General features: G+C 40.7%; 1 pseudogene; it reads left to right on the top strand.

Annotated features, from left to right (window-relative positions):
* The first annotated feature begins 2,527 nt into the window (after window positions 1-2,527).
* Window positions 2,528-7,336, top strand: LOC143860467 (G-type lectin S-receptor-like serine/threonine-protein kinase SD3-1; annotated as a pseudogene).
* The last annotated feature ends 13,815 nt before the right edge of the window (window positions 7,337-21,151 follow it).

The raw sequence follows: 21,151 nt of genomic DNA, 5'->3' as shown, positions 1-21,151 counted from the left end.
CTACAATGGTAAAAGGGAGTTGACTCCGGGGAGTTGACCTCCCTTGTATTGTAAATAGTGGATTTAGTCAAGGTTTCAAATATCCATTCAGCATGGGCTTCGATCCCCATAGAAGTAAAAGTACTTCATGGAAGTCCATGGAAACAATATAGAAAACCATCCATAATTTTTTAGCAAGATCGAAGGCCTATTGACATGTGTTATCCTGCATGTCCAGAACCGTAAGATTCATAGGAAAAATAGACATGTTTTGAAACTTGATGATCATGATGATCATGCCATTTATTTACGTTTTGTTTTGCTCATCTTATCAATGGAATCCCATTAATATTTTCTAGATATATATGTGTTTTTGGATATATGGGTCAACCACAAGCAATCAAACTTCGGACTTTGGTTTGAGCTTTGGCTTTGGTCCCCATGGAAGTCGACACATGTTGGCCGTAATTGTACACATTGGTGGAAGTTTAAAATTATTCGTTCATGTACTTTATCTTCTATTTTTCCTTATTTGGGTTTCTCCGGGATCGTCATGATTGGTGGATCCCTTCCTCCTATTAACCATGTAAGTTCGACATTTGTATCATCTTCTTTTGGTTTTTTTCTCTCCTACATGTCTCAATCGTTCGTAGCATGTTAAGAAAATTGTTGTCTATCTCAATTTCTTTGCTACTTTATCTTCACTCCATTTGCTTTTGTGAAGGATATGCAATCGGGGAATCTCTCTAAGGAAATTCTTCGAGGCAATCTGTACCTTCTGTCTGCACCATCTTGTTCGAGTTCTCCTTCCAGTTCCAACGTCGAAGACAAACCCATCGTTCACCTTAGTGTGTCTGAATCGAGTGGCATTGGAACTAGATTTTCAATCCAAGTTGAATGTTTTTGCATTGCTCTTTTCCAAGTTGATAGTTTTCTCCATCAAGTGGACACGAAACAAGCACTGTATCTGGATTATGTGAGGGGTGGAGATAGTATGGAGAAGCCATATCAATTGTAGGATCCATTCAACGACCCATGATCATTGGAAATAGACTCTTGTGGAGCATTGGTGAATGATGGAATGGGGCTGGATTCATTGGCCATGATAACCAAAGTTTGGAATGAGAAGAAGATGAGGAAGATAATACGCTGTTGTTAGTTGATCTGATACCACATGAAATTTCATGTAAAAAAGAGCTACGTCACATTTCATTCCTCTTGGAGAACTCTATATACAACAACCCCAATAAAATAGAGATAAAGGATATCCCATGGAAGTAGGGATAAGGGAAGCAAAAGTCCTACATCCTACAATAACAGGTCACCTGTCCTACTACAATAGGCAACCAAAGCAAGCCAAAATCACTCTCATGTCAATATTTTCCCTTCGCAAACCAACGTTGTCAAAATCTACAGTCTACTTCTGTTCCTTATTTGAACCTTAAAGTTTCCCTTTGAAAGTTATATCCACTAATTCAATGGTTTAGGTGCAGAGATTTCTTTCACTTATTTGTCAAATCATTGATGCAAAAGCCAGAAGGGGGGGGGGGAGACTGTGCTCTAATTGAAGTTTTAAAGCTTTGACTCTTTTTTTTCATTATTTTTTTCTTTTAAAAGTGCAAACTCGGAATTCGCCCAATATAGTCTTAAGCATTCGTGTCTCATCTCATGTTGAACTTGTTTGTTTTTAATTTACCACAAAGCCCATGAGACAAGCAAACATTTTCTTTCTCTATTCTCTTTGACCACTCCATTCTACATTACAATTGAAGTGGGCTTTTGGAGTTTGACTCTCCCAAATGATTTTTTTTTAATGTTACGGATAAATTCATTAATAAAACGAAGACCGAGGGGTTTTTGAAAAGATACAAAGAAAGGGGCAAAGAGCCGAAACAATACAGATGAAATAAAGAAAACGAAGATTGCAACTACGGAGGAAGGAAGTTGAAAAACTCCACTCTCTCCCTATGTACTCCATCTCTACCAAGCTTATCCGCCTCTTTGTTTGCTGTCCGCCTTATATGATTGAAAGATATCGAAGAGGGTCCCATTCTATCTTGAATCTCATCAAAGAATGCTGCAAATCTCCAAGGAACCGTGTGAAATTTTCTTAGCCACCTTATGGCATTGAGAGAGTCTCCCTCTACCACCACCCTATTCAAATCTTCGCTTTGCAAGAAACAAATTTCTTGGTGGATGGCTCGAACTTCTGCCTCATTTGAATCTGCCACTCCTATTGGCCCACTGAAGGCCCAAATGACATCCCCCTTATCATCCCTTAACAACCCACCAATACTTGCAAGTCCCGGATTTCCCAAACTTGAACCATCAAAATTTAACTTGAAGGTACCATGAGACACCGGGGGGGGGGGACATGCTTGTACCACTTTAGGCTTATTAGTAGAGGCGGTACAAATCACTTTCCACCCATGCCATAGATCGTATGCCGATACAAATATGAACGGTTCTAATGTTTTGACCCATGAGATAGATATTGCAATTACCTTATTAAACAGGTATTGGGGTCCCTTAGAGTAACCCTTGAATATCCTTGTGTTCTGTTCCTTCCACAGGACCCAAATAGTAGCTAAAAAGAATACATGCCAAAGGATCTTACCTTTACGTTTCCTTGGAACCATATTCCAGCTTTCTAATAGCTCCACAAGCAAAGTCGGGAATACCCAAGTCATCCCAAATCTGCTCAATAATCTACCCCATACCTCCGTTGCAATCTTGCAATAAATTAAAAGATGATCCACAGTTTCCCCTGCCTCTAAACATAGGGCACAATAATCGATGAACCACACGTCCCTCTGTCTAAGGAAGTCAATAGTCTGAATTCTCTGAAGGATCGCCGTCCATCCAAATAGACATACCCTTGGCAGTGCTTGAATGTCCCACACCAGGGCAAGGTAGAAGATGGTGATAGAATTACTTTACCGAGAATTCCTCACCTGAGTTCTAGACCCAAATTCTTTTATCTTTCCCATCACGCTTGATGTAGCACATTTCCAAAGTTTGCAAAAATATGCCCACTATTTCCAATTCCCTATCAAAAAAGTTTCTTCTGAAAGCTGGAGACCAGATCACTTTGGAGTCTATCCTGCTGAAACAATCTTTGACCATAACTTCCTTGTCCAATGCTAACACAAAGAACTGTGGAAATAACTCTTCAATGGATCTTCTGTGCACCATTTATCTTCCGTGTCCCAATGCCCGTTGTAAGACCCATATTTGCTTGCAATAACTTTTGCCCACAGGTTGTGACCCTCCACTCAGTATCTCCATAACCACTTTCCTAAGAGCGTTTGGTTTGTCTCCTTAATGCGCCTAATGCCAAGGCCCCCCCGCCTTAATAGGTTTGCAAACTTCCTTCCAACTTACCAAAGGGATTCCTTTTTTATCATTTGCCCCTCCCCATAGAAATTGCCTTTGGATCTTTTCAATTCTACAAATGATGCTCATCGGGCATTTGAATACCGATAGCTGGTAAATAGGGATATTCGCCAACACTGACTTTATCATGGTAAGTCTACCTCCCTTCGAGACCAAGTTCCTCTTCCAGGTTTCAAGTCTCTTCTCCACTCTATTGACAATAGGTTCCTAACATTCCTTCTTTGGTTTGCCTACCCCAATGGTAGGCCAAGATAAGTGGAGGACAAGGAATCTACGGAGCACCCCATCATACCGCTTTGGTTTGACTCTCCCAAATGATATTCATATACATAGCTTGGAAGTTAGATATTTGTCCTCTCCATTCAATTTCTGGATCTCTAAGGATCTCCAGCAATGCTTGAACAGAAGGTTTTTCTCCATCATTCACCTCTCTAACTGCTTCTTCTTCTTCTTCTTCTTCTTTTCCTTTTTTTTTTGTGGGGGGGGGTGTTCTTCTACATCTCCACTTCACAGATTCCCTTTGATTCTAAGCTCTCCATTGCAGGAAAAAAAAACTACTAGGTCTCTTTGAACAGTAATTTTGCATTAGGGTTCTTCAACTGCTTGGATCATCCCAACCTTTACAGTGTTGGCATCCGTTTCAATTTGGCTGCAATTCCATTCCATAAACAAACTATGGTTTGTGTTGCAGGTGCTAATGTTTCTGTTGGCTGTGATTCCTATCTCCATCTTTCCATTACTGGAGATCTGGTTCTATTTGATTCCTCAAAAGGAGTTGCTTCCTGGACCAGCAACAGTAGCTCTTTTTCTTGCACTTCGGACGCTCTTCATGATAATGGCAATCTTTTCCTGCTAAACCAAGACCAAGCTGTTGTATGGGAAAGCTTTCGGACTCCATCTGACACCCTTCTCCGAGGTTAGAATCTAATCTGTCTTTCAAACCCTCCGAGCTGCAATCGTAAATGTTATCTAAAGTACTACAGTCTAGCCATGGATACATTCGGCCAATTAAAACTTTGCTTGGAAACAAATATCTGTTACTGGAAAATTAAATCATCTTCTTCCCGGATCAGTGGAGCTACATTCACGAAAGATGGAGTTCTGCAACTTGTAGACCAAAGATTCAGACCTATATGGTCAAAATCTGGACAAGATCACAATGATTCTTCAGTTTCATTTTGGTTTCTCAAGCTAGAAGTTGATGGGAATCTTCTGATGTATTCATGTTTATGCATCCAAATTATGGAAGTCAGTGTGGCAAGCTGTTGAGAACCAGCGCAGTGTCTTCGCTTCATGTGTCCTTTATGGCGTCTGTGTCTTCACTAGTCACATCAACAGCGACAACGCTTTGTAAGTGCCCATATGGCTCCGTTGCCAATTCAAATTCAAAATGCTTGGCACCGTATGAACAAAAATGTGGTTATGGTTCCACCATGGTTGCATTTGATCACATGTTCTTACATGGAGTCTATCCTCCGAATGACTTGGTCACACAAAGCAGTCTAGAACAGTGTAGGAATTCATTCCCTTTGCGCTTTGGTTACCGTAACTGATGATGGTACGGGTCAGTGTTTGAAAAACAAACCCGTTACATCATTGGTTATGAACACCCTCCCATTATGTCGATCTCCTTCATAAAGGTCTGCTTGGATCCGATTGCTGTATTGCCCAAAATTTTTCCTGCATCTCTCCCCTCTTCCCCACGACCTCCTTTAATCAAGTGATCACATGGGTTCTGCCTACCTTGTCTCATTGGAGCTGCCTCAGGCACACTCATTGCTTTTGTTGTAATTCAGATCAGAATTGGTCTCTGCTTCTTCAATAAAAGAAAAGCCATCGCAAGAAGAGGAACTTTGGCTGACATGGATCCTAATTCAAGTGGTTTGATTGCATTATCTTACTCCAAAGTCAAAGATCTGACCAAGAATTTCAAACACCAGCTTGGGCCAACGGTATTTAAAGGTGTGCTCCCAAACAACCGTCCAGTTGCAATCAATGGCCTGAAGGATATAGAAAAAGGAGTAACGACCACAGAAGAGAAGCAGTTCACGGGGGTAATTTCAGTCATAGATAGCGTTCACCATAAAAATCTGCTGAAGCTGGAAGGCTACTGTTGTAAGTCAGACCACAGGTTTTTGGTCCAGGAGTATGCTGAGAATGACTCAGTTGATGAATGGATAGAGGACACTAATTTTTTTTTTTTTTTTTTGAAAAGGTTGACTTTATCGATTGAGATTAACCATAGAAAAGGGTGGAGGGGACAAGGTGTCCCCCATATGGAGGACGCTGAACTCTGCAAGAGGCTAACATGAAGAAAGAGAATTGAGTTGTGTCTAGGGGTGGCAAGGGCAATAGCCTACTTGCATATGGGGTCCAGGGAGTTTTGTAAGCCATGGGAATTTGAAATGGGAGAATATGGGTTTGGATGAGGAGTTGAAAACCAAGGTGACTGAATTTGGGATCGGGAGACTTGCTTTTGGGGTCCCTTACAATGGAGGAGGTGTCAAAGAGGATGTTGCAGGGTTTGGAGGGATGGTGGTTTAAGTGGTGGTGGATACCAACGTGGTGGGGACATTTGGAGGGGGGCTTCTGGGGAATGGGCAGAGGGCAGACTGAGGGCTTTCCTGATGTGTGGATTGGGGGGGAGGGGGTTGTTGGACCCGGAAGAGTTGGGAGAGCGAATGTTGAGACCTGAATTTTGGTGTGTGCAACTTGATGAATGGCTAAGGCCGGAGGGTGGTGAAAGTCTTGAGGGGACACTGACGGTTGACACCCCTCCGTACCCAATTGATTGCCGAAGGCGACCAGAGGAAATGCTGGTGGTTGGAAAACCTCGAAAACTCACCTTAGATGACAAGTAGTGATTCGAGCAACACGAGCCCAAGACTGTACCAATTTTTTTTTGAATGGTAGCAGATTTCATTCAAAAGCAAAAGGAGGACTGAGATCGTCGACCCATAATACAACCAGAGAGCATAAGAAAAGAAAACATATGCAACAAACAGAACATTCAGAAAAGGAAATCAAGGAGGCAGAAAAAAAAAAAAAAAACTCAAATCCCTGCCTCTCCACTCCATCCCTAGCTAGACGATCGGCCGTACCATTGGCCGATCTTCTAACGTCCATGAACATGATTGAAGAACCCACCACTCGGTCATACATCTCATTAAAGAAATGAGCAAATCTCCAAGGGAGGACAGAAGATCCTTTTATCCACCGAATGGTATTGAGGGAATCCCCCCCCACTACCACCTTGTCAAGGATATCTTTATCCAACCTTTTGATTCCTTGATACACAGCTCGAATCTCGGCCTCGCTATCCCAATAGGCCTCTTAAATGCCCAAATGACGTCGCCTCTAGACTCCCTAAGGGGAACAACCCCCCCCAAATTCTGCACCCGATTTCCCATACTCATGCCATCAAAGTTGAACTTATACATCCCAAGAGGCGGAGGTTGCCTTTCTTGGAAAATAGTGGGGGGCGCCTCTCAATACTTAAGCAAATCTCCTTCCATCCCTCCCAGAGCTCGAAAGCCGACACAAACCTGAAAAGAGGAAGACTTCTCACCCATGCAATAGTCAATGCAATGACCTTGATGAATAAGTAGGAAGATGACTTGGCAACTCCTTCAATAACTCTGGCATTCCTTTCTTTCCAAGACTATACCATGATAATCATATCTTAGCCTTTTGGGGCTTGCACGTCCTTTTTCATAGACATGAATACGTAGCCTATAAAGCTAGGTTTAGGTTTTGCTTGAGCTTGTTATTTTTTGTTGTAACTGTCAATTACTCTAACAAGTGCTATTTTGATTCTTGCATTTCTTATTGTTTTTTACTCCGGAGCTTCTCTGTAAAGATGATGGATGGTCTTTTCATCCATTGCAATTTTTTTTGCACGTATTTATTTATTGACCACAATGAGCAAATCAGAGCCCAATGCATAGTTAAATGTGTCTCTTCACCATCAGTTACGTATAAAAGAAAAGATTTCTATGTGGAATTTGTTGCATTAACTTGGATGATGAGGTGATCCAAGGTATTGCAGGAGATGTTTGTTCTTGCTGAAATATACATAATAGGTCGTTTTGGGAGCAGTGTAGGATCTTGTTCAAGTCATTGGAAGCAATCACTGGGAGGATCTCCTAAATCATAGTGAAATAATCCATTTTGATACGAGCTTTGACTGGAGGCAAAGTTGAGAGGATCCAAAGTTTTTTTTTTTTTTTTTTGAGAAATGTCCTTGTAAGGCAGCAATCAGGCAGTGTTCCTGGTTGATCAGAGTGAAGTCTTGATGGTTGCTCCCAAGGCCCAAAGGTTGTTTAGGAATCCAAGTACCCTGAGACTTCAATTAGAACTTGCTCTGAATGTTGAATTGGTAGCGTCGGCCATGGTGGTAGATCACAAATGCTGATTCAGATCCTTTAATCTGTTGCCTTCAGAATCAATGTGAGAAGAGGAATCAGTCAACAGGGAACTAGAAAAACCAACTGGTTCTGCTAATGTAGAGTAGTTAGAGATAACTATGTTAGTATTTAGGGGAGTGATATTAGCAATTTAGCAGCCGCCTTTATTCTGAGCATCTCTGATAGCCTGCTAAGAGCTTGTTTGGAACTGTAATAGCCAAGGAGGGAAAAAAAAATTCAATTTCATAATAGAGGGGTGCCAATGCTGAAATATGCGTATGATTATCAGTTCATGTTTAACTCTGTCAAAGTTGTTAAACCTTCCTCATTAGTTCAAGGTTAGTAGAAAGTATTGGGCTCTGTTTTGGTTGGAGTTAAGACTCATGGAAATAGTAACGTGTCTTTCACATATCATTCCCTTTGGATCATTTGTAAGAGGACCTGAAATTTATAAGCTAGACGACCAAACAAATTCAGTTTCTGGCAGTTAGTGTGTTGAACATTGATATATGTTGGGAAACCCTAAGCAAGCACAAGCAGGGTGTTGGATCAGCATTTGGCTTTTCTTCCTTCAGAGTCAGTACTTAAAGAATGCAGTCTGGACTATGGAGGCTGGTTTTCTCCCTCTGTTAAGAGTGTGGGGACTGATTTAGTGAACATTAATACACGTGTTCAGCATACACCCAAGATCTATGTTACCTGGATACAGGTGTGGGTATCTGGTATGATTAGGGATTTGGTATGGAGATTCCTTCAATCTCAAAATCTTAGAATTATGGGTATGACGGAGATATGATATGGCTTTTGTCGACATGAGTAAGAATCATTGAAACCTAAAATAGGATATGGATCACGAAACATGAGTAAGGATTACTGAAACCTAAAATAGGATAGGGATGAGGAGTATCCAGGAATATGACATGCTTTTGTCAGGATATGATATACTTTTGCCAATATGGGTGACTGGGTGAGGATCATTAATCTAGTGTCATCCACTTGTAAAAATCGGAAACTATTTTTTGTCAAAAAAATGAGAAATATGATATGCTTTTGTTAGGATATGATATGCTTTTACTCTATTTAACACTTTAAATTGGTTGTTGATAGCTCCTTGACTGTCACATGTTTCATTTTTACTTGGCAAACTACGAGTCACTTGAGCCCATCCATGCTATTAGTTTACCCTCATTGTGCACCACTTTATGCTTACTTCTTCTGATCCGTCTGCATCACAAGTAATCGACTACAAGGCGCATTAGCCCTATGCGATTTCGTCAATCTTCGAGGCTTGTCTATGCTCCATATGAGTCCGCTAAGTCTTACTAACCCGATTGTCCAAGGCATAGACCAATGTCAGGAACCAATCTGCAGAGCGAAAAGTCTCGCACTTAGCAGGTAAACCCAACTAGGGATGGCGACAGGTCTAGCCACCCTCTACTCTGCCAAGTCTTCTGACTTGGGCTCCCAAGATATATTGTCACACCAAGAGATAGTTTGCATGTGTAACACAAGTCCCCACATCCTGCTCATACCTAAAGACCATCAAGGTATATAGGCATGACTTGTGCCGTGCCTTACTCTGCCAAACAAAGGCTTAGTAACCCAAGGTGCAAGCATACACTACTCCATTCCGCAATACCGCTGTCTCGCAAGGGTGGCTAAAATCACCCTGGTACAAATTCATGGAAAGCCAACTCAAATACCCACAAGTCAGACCATGGTGCTGAGTGACATACATTGTCTGCCGTACACATGGCGAACATGGCTAATGTGTATGTTGATTACTTGATCAGGTCCATCGATTTGATGGAGATTCTACTTGTTCAGCCTATTATAGCGGGTCCTAATGTGATCAGATTATCCTAACCGATGAGCATCAGATGTACGGCTCTGATGACAACCCACAGGCCACATAAATGGTGAAGATCGGTGGACTTCCATCAAAAGAACAAACGCCATGGTGCTGGCCCATCTATGTGGGTTCGTGCCATGTTGAAATTCTGTTGAAAAAATGCTCTTGGCATTTCTTTTTAGGGGTTTTTGCAAAAGAAGTCTTGCACTTTGCTTTATTTGCAAAAAGAGTTCTACTTTGAGAATTTGCAAATAGAAATCATGTTTGAGCAAATTTTGCAAATCAGGTCATGCCATCAAATTTTGACCAAAATACCCATGTTAGATTTTTGTTGACTCGTTGAAAGGACCAAAATCTCCTTGTACGTTAGAAGACTAAGACTAAAAAGACCAAAATGCATATGACAGTCAAAGATCAATTTTGAATCAAGGGTGTGGGAATATCATTTTTACCGTGGAACCTACCACATCAAAGCATAAGGCAGAATGGTGGGCCTCACTTGATGCATGGATTTGAATTGGGTTAGTGGGACCCACCTATCAAATCATATCAGTATATCGCTGACCTTCATGGGTATTTTGGTCCTTTTGCTAGGTAATTTTCATCTTTTTATATAAAAGGAAATTTTGGTCTCTTTCATGGGCATTTTGGTCACAAATTGATGGCACGACCTAATTTGCAAAATTCACTCAAAGATGGTGACTCTATTTGCAAATTGTGAAACTACAGGACTGTTTTTGCAAATAAAGCAAAGTAGAGGACTTCTTTTGCAAAAAATCGGTTGGGCTATCATACCCCATTTGGCGGGAGTAGAACCGGCAAACGGGTAACCCGCACGGGTACGATATCAAGGGTACGGGTAAAAATTACCCAACCTGCGCGGGTTGGGTAAACCCGCGGGTAACCTAGTAAATTTATATTTAATTTTGTTAAAAAAATATTTGCGGCAGCGATGATCTGAACCGTTCGTTTGACAGGTCTTGCTTTGGATCTCAATTAACTTAATATTAAGCTGGTGGATGACTAACCCCAAAATACATACAGAAACCAAGGTGGGTTAGGCTAGATTCCTCACGAGATTAAAAAAAAAGTCCAAGATATCCAACTCATATCTCACTTTATTTTTGTTTGTGTTTGATTTTAGGCAAAGTAGGACTAGTGGGATTTAAAAAAGAAAAAAAACAACTGGGGTGTTCGCACTTCACGAGATAAAAATCAGATGAGATGATTTTAGGGAATGAAAAGTTGAAAACTAAAGAAAAACTTAACCCTAGTTTTGACGGGTAACCCATGGGCACGATGACCCGACCCAGACCCACCCGCTGGTCACAGGTACAGGCCGGGTGCGGGTAATTTTTGGACGGGTATGAAAATTGGTACCCGTACCCGCACATCTTACTACGGGCCGGGTGTACCCGCGGGAACGGGTCCCATTTTGCCAGCTCTAGGTGGGAGACAAAATATGGAAGATGATCTCACAGTGGCCCACAAGATGAGCGGGTCTTGAATCTTGATCCCCACACTGATCTGCCACAAAGGGCTCAGGAGAAGTACAAGAAGTATACATGGTCGATTGATATTAGCATTCCGCATATTCTAACACTTTTAAAAAACAGAGATTAGGCAGACAGTGGTGGGGACTAATGGTAACGTGTAATTTTTGGGTCCTACGGGGACATATATGTGAAATCAAGACCTTTGATTTTATAGAACACCATGAGGTGAGCCGTATGATCTTAGTCCCATCCAAAAGTGACATCCCAAAAGAAACATAATGAATGAATGGCTTAAGATCATCTGATAGAGGCATTCTCTATAGCATTTGGCTAGAGTTATGGCCGATGTTCAGATCAACGGATCTGATCAAGTGCATATGGCACAAGCGGGCTCAAAGAGTGTCTGTTAGAAAGAAGCCTAACAGCCAGTCTCTTTAGCATTTTCCTATTGATCAAACAAAGCATTTGCTATCTACGGGACCACCCATTTGTTCCCAACAAGATAGAGTCACAAGTGGAGGCCACCAATTGGTTAGAGCGCACCATAGGGATAAGATAACTGATGGCACTCTAACAACCTCTCTTTTTATCACTTGTTCACTTCTTATTCCTACACTCAAATCCATTTTCATTCACCTGTGGGTGAGAGCTAAGAAAGCCTGTGGATAGAGAGAGATTGTGTGAGAATGGCCTCGATCACCATGACAGCCTCCTTCCTCGGCAGCGTAAATATCTCCGATCGGCCTTCCGTTAGCCGCCGCCGGCTTGTCATGGCCAAGGCTTCCCAAGCCGGAGCAGAAGAGATTAGTAACAACACCACCACCAACAGCAAAAGCAACAATAGTAGGAGGGACATGATGTTTGCTGCGGCCGCAGCGGCCATATGTTCGGTGGCATCGGGTCATGAGGTCGCGATTGCGGCTGACTTGGGTGCGAAGCGTGGCACTCCAGAGGCTAAGAAGGCGTATGCCCCAGTGTGTGTGACCATGCCCACAGCCCGTATTTGTCACAAGTGAGGCCTTGCATTTTTTTGCATGGGTCGAAGCTAGTGTTGTTATGCTTATCTTCTTTGTGAAAAACCTGTGATTCTTGTTTTTCATTAGAAATTTCTTCTCAGAGGGTTGTCACAGGAGCACTTGTTAGTATTTGGTAATTAAACTTCTGTAACGCAAAAAATACTCTCTCTCTCTCTCTCTCTCTCTTGTTTATCTAGGTAACTACTATGGGAAAATTGTATTTCAAAATAAACTTGGGCCCTGTTTGGATTGCAAGAATTTTCATGAAAAGTAAAATATTTCTAAAATTTCCTAGTTTTTCTAAACACGTAACAGAGATAACTTGAACCAGCCCTATTCAATTTTGACTTAGAGAGACCTTCAATTTATGATAATATCCCTCCAAAGTAACCATGGTAAAATAATTTCCCTCTAATCCATGGAAAGAAGAAAATTTCTCAGGAAAAACTTTTCCATCGGAAAGGTTTTCCTTGCTATCCGATCAGGGCATTAGTTCTGATAATGTCACTCCTAACTTTATAAAACAATTTGTTCATAATTTTTTGGAAATTTTCGGCAGCCTGTAACAAATTAAGTATGTTGAATTTTTAAGTAGATATTATGACAATAAAATGAAATATTGAGTGCAACCACCACAATTAATCAAGCTAAGATTTTTAACTAATACACAAGTTCATTAAACACGATCTAGAGATATAAAGTCAGTTAAGCATAAATATAATTAATTAATAGAGATAATATAAGGCAACGAGTTAAATAAATAAATGAGATAAACAAATGAATGGATTCTAATAAATATTTTGATATAATGATCTAATTGAGATTTAAGCATAAACTATAAAATAAAGGAAAAATTAATAAAAAAAATGTAAAGTTTTGTCTAAATTGTGAATAAAGGGTAGTGATTTAAAAATTATAAAAAATGTGTTGTCAGGTGAGAGAAGATGGCTTTTAGGACAAATATACCCCTCCTACCTCTTTTTTCCCTCAACCTTTTTCACCTATCCTCATACACTTATTACCTTCTCACCTACAACCTTCTTCTTCCTCGAGGCTTTTCTAACGTGGAAAACTCCATGAGAGGGTTTTGAAGGTTGCCATTTACCTACCACCTTCTTCTTCCTCAAGGTTTCATGGAAGGTTTTTGAAGCTTGCCATTGCCATTGTAGTTTTGGAAAAAAACTCCATTGCCAACGTTTCCAAGCTCCATTACCATTGGAGTGTTGAAAAAAACTCCATTTGCAACGTGATAAAGCTCCATTGCCATTGTACTTTTGGAAAAAAACCCATTGCCAACGTGATATAGCTCCAATGCCATTGTAGTTTCGAAAAAAATCTCCATTGCTTATTTGGGTGATAAACATAGCTTCGGTTAGGTTTAACATCTTCTCTTCATGTTTTCATGTTTTTTGCGCTTTGGTTTTTTCACCCTATTTATGAGACTTTTTGTTTGGTTGCCATGTTTATCTTGACCACTCTCTATCTCTCTCTATGTATACAATCATGTTTGGTTACATGTTAGAACCTAGTGGTTCTAGGGTATAAAATGTGGTTCCGTAGTGGTTCCGGGGTAGAAAATGTGGTTCCCTAGTGGTTCTGAGGTATAAAATGTGGTTATGTAGTGGTTCTGGGGCATAAAATGTGGTTCCGTAGTGGTTTCGAGGTATAAAATGTGATTCCCTAGTGGTTCTGGGGTATAAAATGTGGTTCCTAGAGGTTCCAGGGTATAAAATGTGGTTCCCTAGTTGTTCCGAGGTATAAAATGTGGTTCACTAGTGGTTGCTGTGTATAAAATGTGGTTCCCTAGTGGTTCCGAGGTATAAAATGTGGTTCCCTAATGGTTCCGGGGTATAAAATGTTGTTCCCTAGTGGTTCCGGAGTAGAAAATGTGGTTCCCTAGTAGTTCTGAGGTATAAAATGTGGTTCCCTAGTGGTTTCGAGGTATAAAATGTGGTTCCGTAGTAGTTCCGGGGTAAAAAATGTGGTTCCCTAGTGGTTCCAGGGTATAAAATGTGGTTTCCTAGTGGTTCCGGGGTAGAAAATGTAGTTCCCTAGTGGTTCCGGGGTATAAAATGTGGTTCCGTTCCGAGGTAGAAAATGTGATTCCCTAGTGGTTCTGGGGTATAAAATGTGGTTCCCTAGTGGTTCCCAAGTAGAAAATGTGGTTCCCTGGTGGTTCCGGGGTATAAAATGTGGTTTCCTAGTTGTTCTGGGTAGAAAATGTGGTTCCGTAGTGGTTCTGAGGTATAAAATGTGGTTCCGTAGTGGTTCCGAGGTATAAAATGTGGTTCCCTAGTGGTTCTTAGAAAATGTGGTTCCCTAGTGGTTCCGGGGTATAAAATGTGGTTCCCTAGTGGTTCCGGGATATAAAATGTGGTTCCCTAGTGCTTCTGAGGTATAAAATGTGGTTCCCTAGTGGTTCCAGAGTATAGAATGTGGTTCTCTAGTGGTTCCTGAGGTAGAAAATGTGGTTCCCTAGTGGTTCTGAGGTATTAAATGTGGTTTCGTAATGGTTCGGGGTATAAAATGTGGTTCAGTAGTGGTTCCGAGGTATAAAATGTGGTTCCATAGTAGTTTCGGCGTATAAAATGTGGTTCCGTAGTGGTTCCGGGGTATAAAATGTGGTTCCCTAGTGGTTCCGAGGTATAAAATGTGGTTCTTTAGTGGTTCCGAGGTATAAAATGTGGTTCCCTAGTGCTTTTGGGGTAGAAAATGTGGTTCCCTAGTGGTTCCGAGGAAAAAAATGTCTTTCGATAGTGGTTCCAGTGTAGAAAATGTGGTTCCCTAGTGGTTCCGGGGTATAGAATGTGGTTCCATAGTGGTTCCGAGGTATAAAATATGGTTCCCTAGTGGTTCCGGAGTATAAAATGTGGTTCCGTAGTGGTTCCGAGGTATAGAATATGGTTCCCTAGTGGTTCCGGGGTATAAAATGTGGTTCTGTAGTGGTTCCGGAGTAGAAAATGTGGTTCCATAGTGGTTCCGAGGTATAAAATGTGGTTCTGTAGTGGTTCTCGGGTATAAAATGTGGTTCCGTAGTGGTTTCAGGGTATAAAATGTGGTTCCCTAGTGGTTCTGGGGTATAGAATGTGGTTCCCTAGAGGTTCCGGGGTATAAAATGTGGTTCCCTGGTTGTTCTGAGGTATAAAATGTGGTTCACTAGTGGTTGCTGTGTATAAAATGTGGTTCCCTAGTGGTTCCGGGGTATAAAATGTGGTTCCCTAATGGTTCCGAGGTATAAAATGTTGTTCCCTAGTAGTTCGAGAGTAGAAAATGTGGTTTCCTAGTAGTTCTGAGGTATAAAATGTGGTTCCCTAGTGGTTCTGAGGTATAAAATGTGGTTCCGTAGTAGTTTCGGGGTAGAAATGTGGTTCTCTAGTAGTTCCGGGGTATAAAATGTGGTTCCCTAATGGTTCTGGGGTATAAGATGTGGTTCCCTAGTAGTTCCGGGGTATAAAATGTGGTTCCCTAGTGGTTCCGAGGTATAAAATGTGTTTCCCTAGTGGTTCCGAGGTATAAAATGTGTTTCCCTAGTGGTTCCGAGGTATAAAATGTAGTTCCCTAGTGGTTCTGGGGTATAAAATGTGGTTCCTAGTGGTTCTGGGGTATAAAATGTGGTTCCTTAGTGGTTCCGAGGTATAAAATGTGTTTCCCTAGTGGTTCCGGGGTATAAAATGTGGTTCCCTAGTGGTTCCGGGGTATAAAATGTGGTTCCTTAGTGGTTCCGAGGTATAAAATGTGTTTTCCTAGTGGTTCCGGGGTAGAAAATGTAGTTCCCTAGTGGTTTCGGGGTAGGAAATGTGGTTCCCTAGTGGTTCCGGGGTAAAAAATGTGGTTCCCACGCCGGGCCTGTACGGGCCGGGTCGACCCACGGGTCACTCGGATTTTTGCCATATTTTTTAAGATGTTTTTGGGAAATGTTATCTGCACTACTGTATTTTGATGAGGACACTCCTCACTTTATTAAAAGTACGGTATGGCCCGCACCATAGGATGATCCAAACCGTCCATTAGATGGGCCACAGCCTAAATAGGTTTTGCCCAAAAAGCATTTCCGTAGGTTGATCATAACCCTCTGATCAGAATGGTAGAGGGTTGGTCCTAACCCTCTGTAGATCGGAGGGTAAGGATCAACCTATGGAAATGATTTTTGGGACACAACCTATTTAGGCTGTGGCCCATCTAATGGACGCTTTGGATCATCCTATGGGGGGGCCATACCGTACTTTTAATTAAGTGAGGAGTCCCCTCATCAAAATACAGTAGTGTGGATAACATCCCTTTTTTTTGTATAGGAATTTGCTAGCTACCTTCGCCGAGGCAACTTCTCGGCTTGTGGCCCATCCATTGATGCAAAGATTGACAGAAGTAATATGGGTGCAAAGGTGGCTAGCAAAAATATAATTGCAAAAAATAGTAATCATTATGGATTTGTGGCTGAAGTGCTAAGTTTTAAATGAAAAATTACGAGAAAATGGAAGCAAAGTAGTAAAATTACGAAAAAAATACCAAAGGATGCACTAACATATGACAATTACCAAACTACAAAGTCCGATCGTCTTCCGTCGGAACTCCGAACAAACCTTCGGACTTCCGAATGGAACCATTATTTTGGTTACGTATACTGGCTTCCATTCGGAAGTCCGAAGTTTTGTTCGGACTTCCGACGGAAGCTAGTAGAATAGGGATAATTTCAAAGATTTTTATTTTCAAATTGAGTAATAATTCCAAGGATAATAGGGATATACATTGTGATCTTAGTGTCATGCAGTCAACCATAAATTGAAGCTTTGTTTTGATGTTTTAGAGTCCAAAAATGCAAAGAAAATAGATTTATCTTGAAAATGAGGAAAACAACAAAATTCAGTTTTAAGTCAAAATTCATTTTCTTTGCATTTTGTAACACTGCTTCGATAAGTTTATCACGAATAAACCCTCATGAATACCAAACCCTGTTGTAAATGGCAACCTTCAAAACCCTTCCATGGAGTTTTCTACGTTAGAAAAGCCTTGAGGAAGAAGAAGGTGGTAGGTGAGAAGGTAATAAGTGCATAGGGATAGGTGCAAAAAGGTGGAGAGAAAAAAGAGGTATGAGGGGTATATTTGTCCTAAAAGCCATTTTCTCTCACCTGACAACACATTTTCTATAAATTTCAAATAACTATCCTTTATTCACAATTTAGACAAAACTTTGCATTTTTTTAATAATTTTTCCTAAAATAAAATAAACGTAATTTGCAACCAAAAAAATAAAAATGAAGGATTAAAATCTTTCCGTTCCTAGCGGTGGGATGAGGAAAAATCCTTCTGTGAAGATCGATTGCATGTGGATATCTGCGATGCCATGTGATGCCCCAATGTATGTGAAAGGTTGAGGAAGAACATAAAAATTTTGAAATAGAAAAAGAACATATAACAATGCTTGTGGAGAAGACTTGACCGTGTCTTTGGCTTCTAGAGAAGATGCACATGTAAGTTTTGCCTTCTTCCTCGTCAACTCGACAAAGTGAGGAGAGTCTCTAGATCTCTTTTTTCTTTGACGGAGGATGCTCTTTTTTATGCTCAGTAGTCGAGGTTTTAAATGAGTATTTTTCATAATGTATAGTAGAGTCCACTTATAGAATGTACAGTAGAGTCCAATTATTAGGATGATCAAAACCATTCATTTGATGGGCATCACCTAAAGTACATTTTTTTTTATAGAAAGTGCAGTGGAGGCAACTTCTTAGGATGATCCAAACCGTTCATTTGATGGTCTACCATGTGATGTTCATTATTTTTCAGAAAGTATGGTAGGGTTAACTTCTTAGGATGATCGAAACCATTCATTTGTTGGGCCACAACCTAAATAGGCTATACCCCATAGATCATTTCCATAGGATGATTCGACTGCATATTATAGAATCCTCTATAGATCGGAGCCTATTTATGTTGTGACAAAACAACTTAACAGTTTGGATCATCCTATGAAGTGGGTCACGATGTCCTTTTTGGAAGAAAATAACTGGGCTTCACGCGCGCACACCATATGGAAGGAAAGATCAAAAGACGATCCCCGATCCAAGATCTCCTCAATAAGTGGCTCGAATCTCTGAGGTAGAGGGGTCTTGCTCTCCAACCAGCTAATTATATTTAGAGAATCACCTTCCACAATTAAACTATCCAAGTCTGGCCTCTCAATTGGCAACCTCTTATAAAATGGCAACAAAAGCATTACATATAAGAAGTTCTGAAACGTAGGATCTTGTGAAGATTAAAAAAAAAGAGTGATATAGTTTTGGGCTAGTAAAATAGAGGAACCCTAAGCCGTGTTTGGCACTCATGAAAAATTATTTCATGAAATATTCTAGGGCACAATTGTATGAGAGAGGCTGAACGTAGCCCAACTTAAACGTTTCAAAATGTAAGGTCGTCACTAGCTCCTTCAACTCGATTTCTTATGATCCAGTTGTTCCAGGTATTCGTTGGGCACATGGTCTACATCACTTTCACTTACTGTTAGAAGAATTTTCTAGCAATTCTAAGAAGATCTTTCTCTACCAAAAAATTTGTGAACTTTTATAAATGTGTGATTCACTAGTTTCGTGAAAGTGGGGTTAACCACTTTTGTTAACCAGATCATTTTCCTTTTGGGCCCTATAGTGCTTGGGTCATAGACCAAAATTCTCCTGATCAAACAATTCTAACCCTCTGATTTTACTGAGATTTTTGTACCATTATTCGTTTTTTTTTTTTTTTGAGTCATAGCCTGTCCAACGGTGGTGATTAAAACATGAGTAGTGTTGATCATCCATAAAGTAGCCCCCACCTATATCTTAACCTTCTTATTTTTCTTTGAAAAAAGTGGTTGTAACATTAATATACTACTCATGTTTCCTAAACAATGGCAAGCCGGTGAAGACCTCCAAGGCCATGTTATGCTACTCTCAATGTCTTCTGCCTTATAATAAATTAATAATCTCATTGTATCCTCCTTCATAATCTCATTGAAAGGACATGAGAAGAGACAAAAAGTGCCACCTACAGGGTGAGAGTAACACCGTAATAAGAAGTCTAACTCAGCTCATTGTAATACATGCATGTTTACGGTGGAGGAATGCTTCAATTAGGGGTGGACATGGTTCGGGTCGGTTCGGTATACCCAGAACCAAACTAATCCCTATCGGTTCCCAGAATTGAACCACTGACCATTAGAACCGAACTCGATCGTTTCGGTTTTGGGTTTACCCATCCTTTTTTTTTAATTATTTTTTTCCATTTTTTGGATGAATTAATGAAATCCATGGGGCTCAGTTATCATGCTAGTGATGCTCTAATGCTCTATAGTTTATACTATAGAAATGAAGCTCACATTGATCAAACAATCGTAACATATATCTAACAATGTCAGCATTTGTTAGATGGACATTGTGAGATTGACATCCTTTGAAGCTCCTATCGACATCTATGTCTACCGGAGAGTAGGAATATGAGATCTGGTGGAGGTCAAATAGAGGATATGTTATATGGACCGTCCAGATTAAGTGCTCAATAGAGGATCTGTTAGATGGGCAGTCCACATCAAGCGACTGGGTTTGGGTTTGGTACTCTTTGAATCATGCTCGGGGGGATTAGAATAGAGGCCCATCATTTTCCCAAAAGGAACATGACCAGGCAGAAAGTCACTTTTAGGATCAATGGTAAGAGACAGATTTTGGGTCCAACACCGGGATATGTATGTGAAATCCAGACCGTTGATCTTGTTAAACATCATGAGCCCATCCCATGTAATGATCTATTAAATCGACGGCTTAGATTCATCTACTCTCGAAGGTCTTTTGCTGGAACTATGGCCGCTGTTCGGATCTGATAACGTACACGATGCATAAGTGGGGCCCAATATTTGACGATTAGGAAGGAGTATTAACTATTAAGTCATCAACAGCCCCCCTTTTTTTTAGCATTTGAGTTTTATTACTCCTCGGAGTGAGACAAGTAAACCACCGACACTCCCAGCTGTGCGAGCCGTTGACTCGCTCATGTAGTCTTAGCTCGGCTAGGCTTGTTTACTAGTTTAGAACACCACGACTCACGAGGGTGATTCTGTCATTCTACTATCCAATAGAATAAAAATTAGTGAGTGATAAATCACTCCCATGTGTCTATCTCTTTTCTCCGGTCTCTCCTCTTACCAGAGGAGAGAGATAGACACATGAGGAGTCGATTTATCATTTTGGGGGGTCGATTTATCACTGCCCTAAAAATTAACCTACATCGGCCAAAATGCTAGAACAAAGACACGTATAATGTCCCTCGACACGAGATCATCTTTCGAAGGACCAGAGGAGAGAGATAGACACATGGGGAGTCGATTTATCATTTTGGGGGGTCGATTTATCACTGCCCTAAAAATTAACCTACATCGGCCAAAATGCTAGAACAAAGACACGTATAATGTCCCTCCCGACACGAGATCATCTTTTGAAGGATGCTTTTTAGGACAAAGATACCCTAATTTTTTTAATAAAACAACAAACTAGCCCTAATTGCTAGTGTTTGGGACAACCTAGACACAAGTGTGTATTCAGATCAGTGCCCTAAAAATGCAATTAGTCCCCTAATTGCTAGTGTTTGGGACAACCTTTAGGTGAATGATCTAAAGCCACATCATCTATAACTTAAGCAATTAGTCTTGTTGATGAAATGTGAGCTGTCACTTGAGAGAGAGAGAGAGAGAGAGAGAGAGAGAGAGAGATGGGTGAAAAATAAGGAAATAAAAAGCTTAGTTTGGAGTGTAGTTTGTGTAAGACTTAAAGTCACTTCTCATACTCTTCTCAATCATGCCCTCTATATTTTATGGCCCTCCCACCATCCATTACCTGTAGTCAACTTATATTCCAAGGAAATATTTTTCAAGGCTGCCAAACATGGCATAAGGCCAAATGGCCCCACAAATATTCCATTGAATATTGCCTACGAGTCTCTCTAATGCACCACATGACACAATATAGATGGCCTCATCCTCATATG

Source organism: Tasmannia lanceolata, unplaced genomic scaffold (assembly GCF_043159265.1).
Source record: "Tasmannia lanceolata isolate RefF3 unplaced genomic scaffold, GAP_Taslan_0.1 ptg000003l, whole genome shotgun sequence".
In the NCBI taxonomy this organism is placed as follows: domain Eukaryota; kingdom Viridiplantae; phylum Streptophyta; class Magnoliopsida; order Canellales; family Winteraceae; genus Tasmannia; species Tasmannia lanceolata.
Note: the sequence above shows the minus strand (reverse complement) of the source record. Positions and strands in the feature narration are given on the sequence as shown.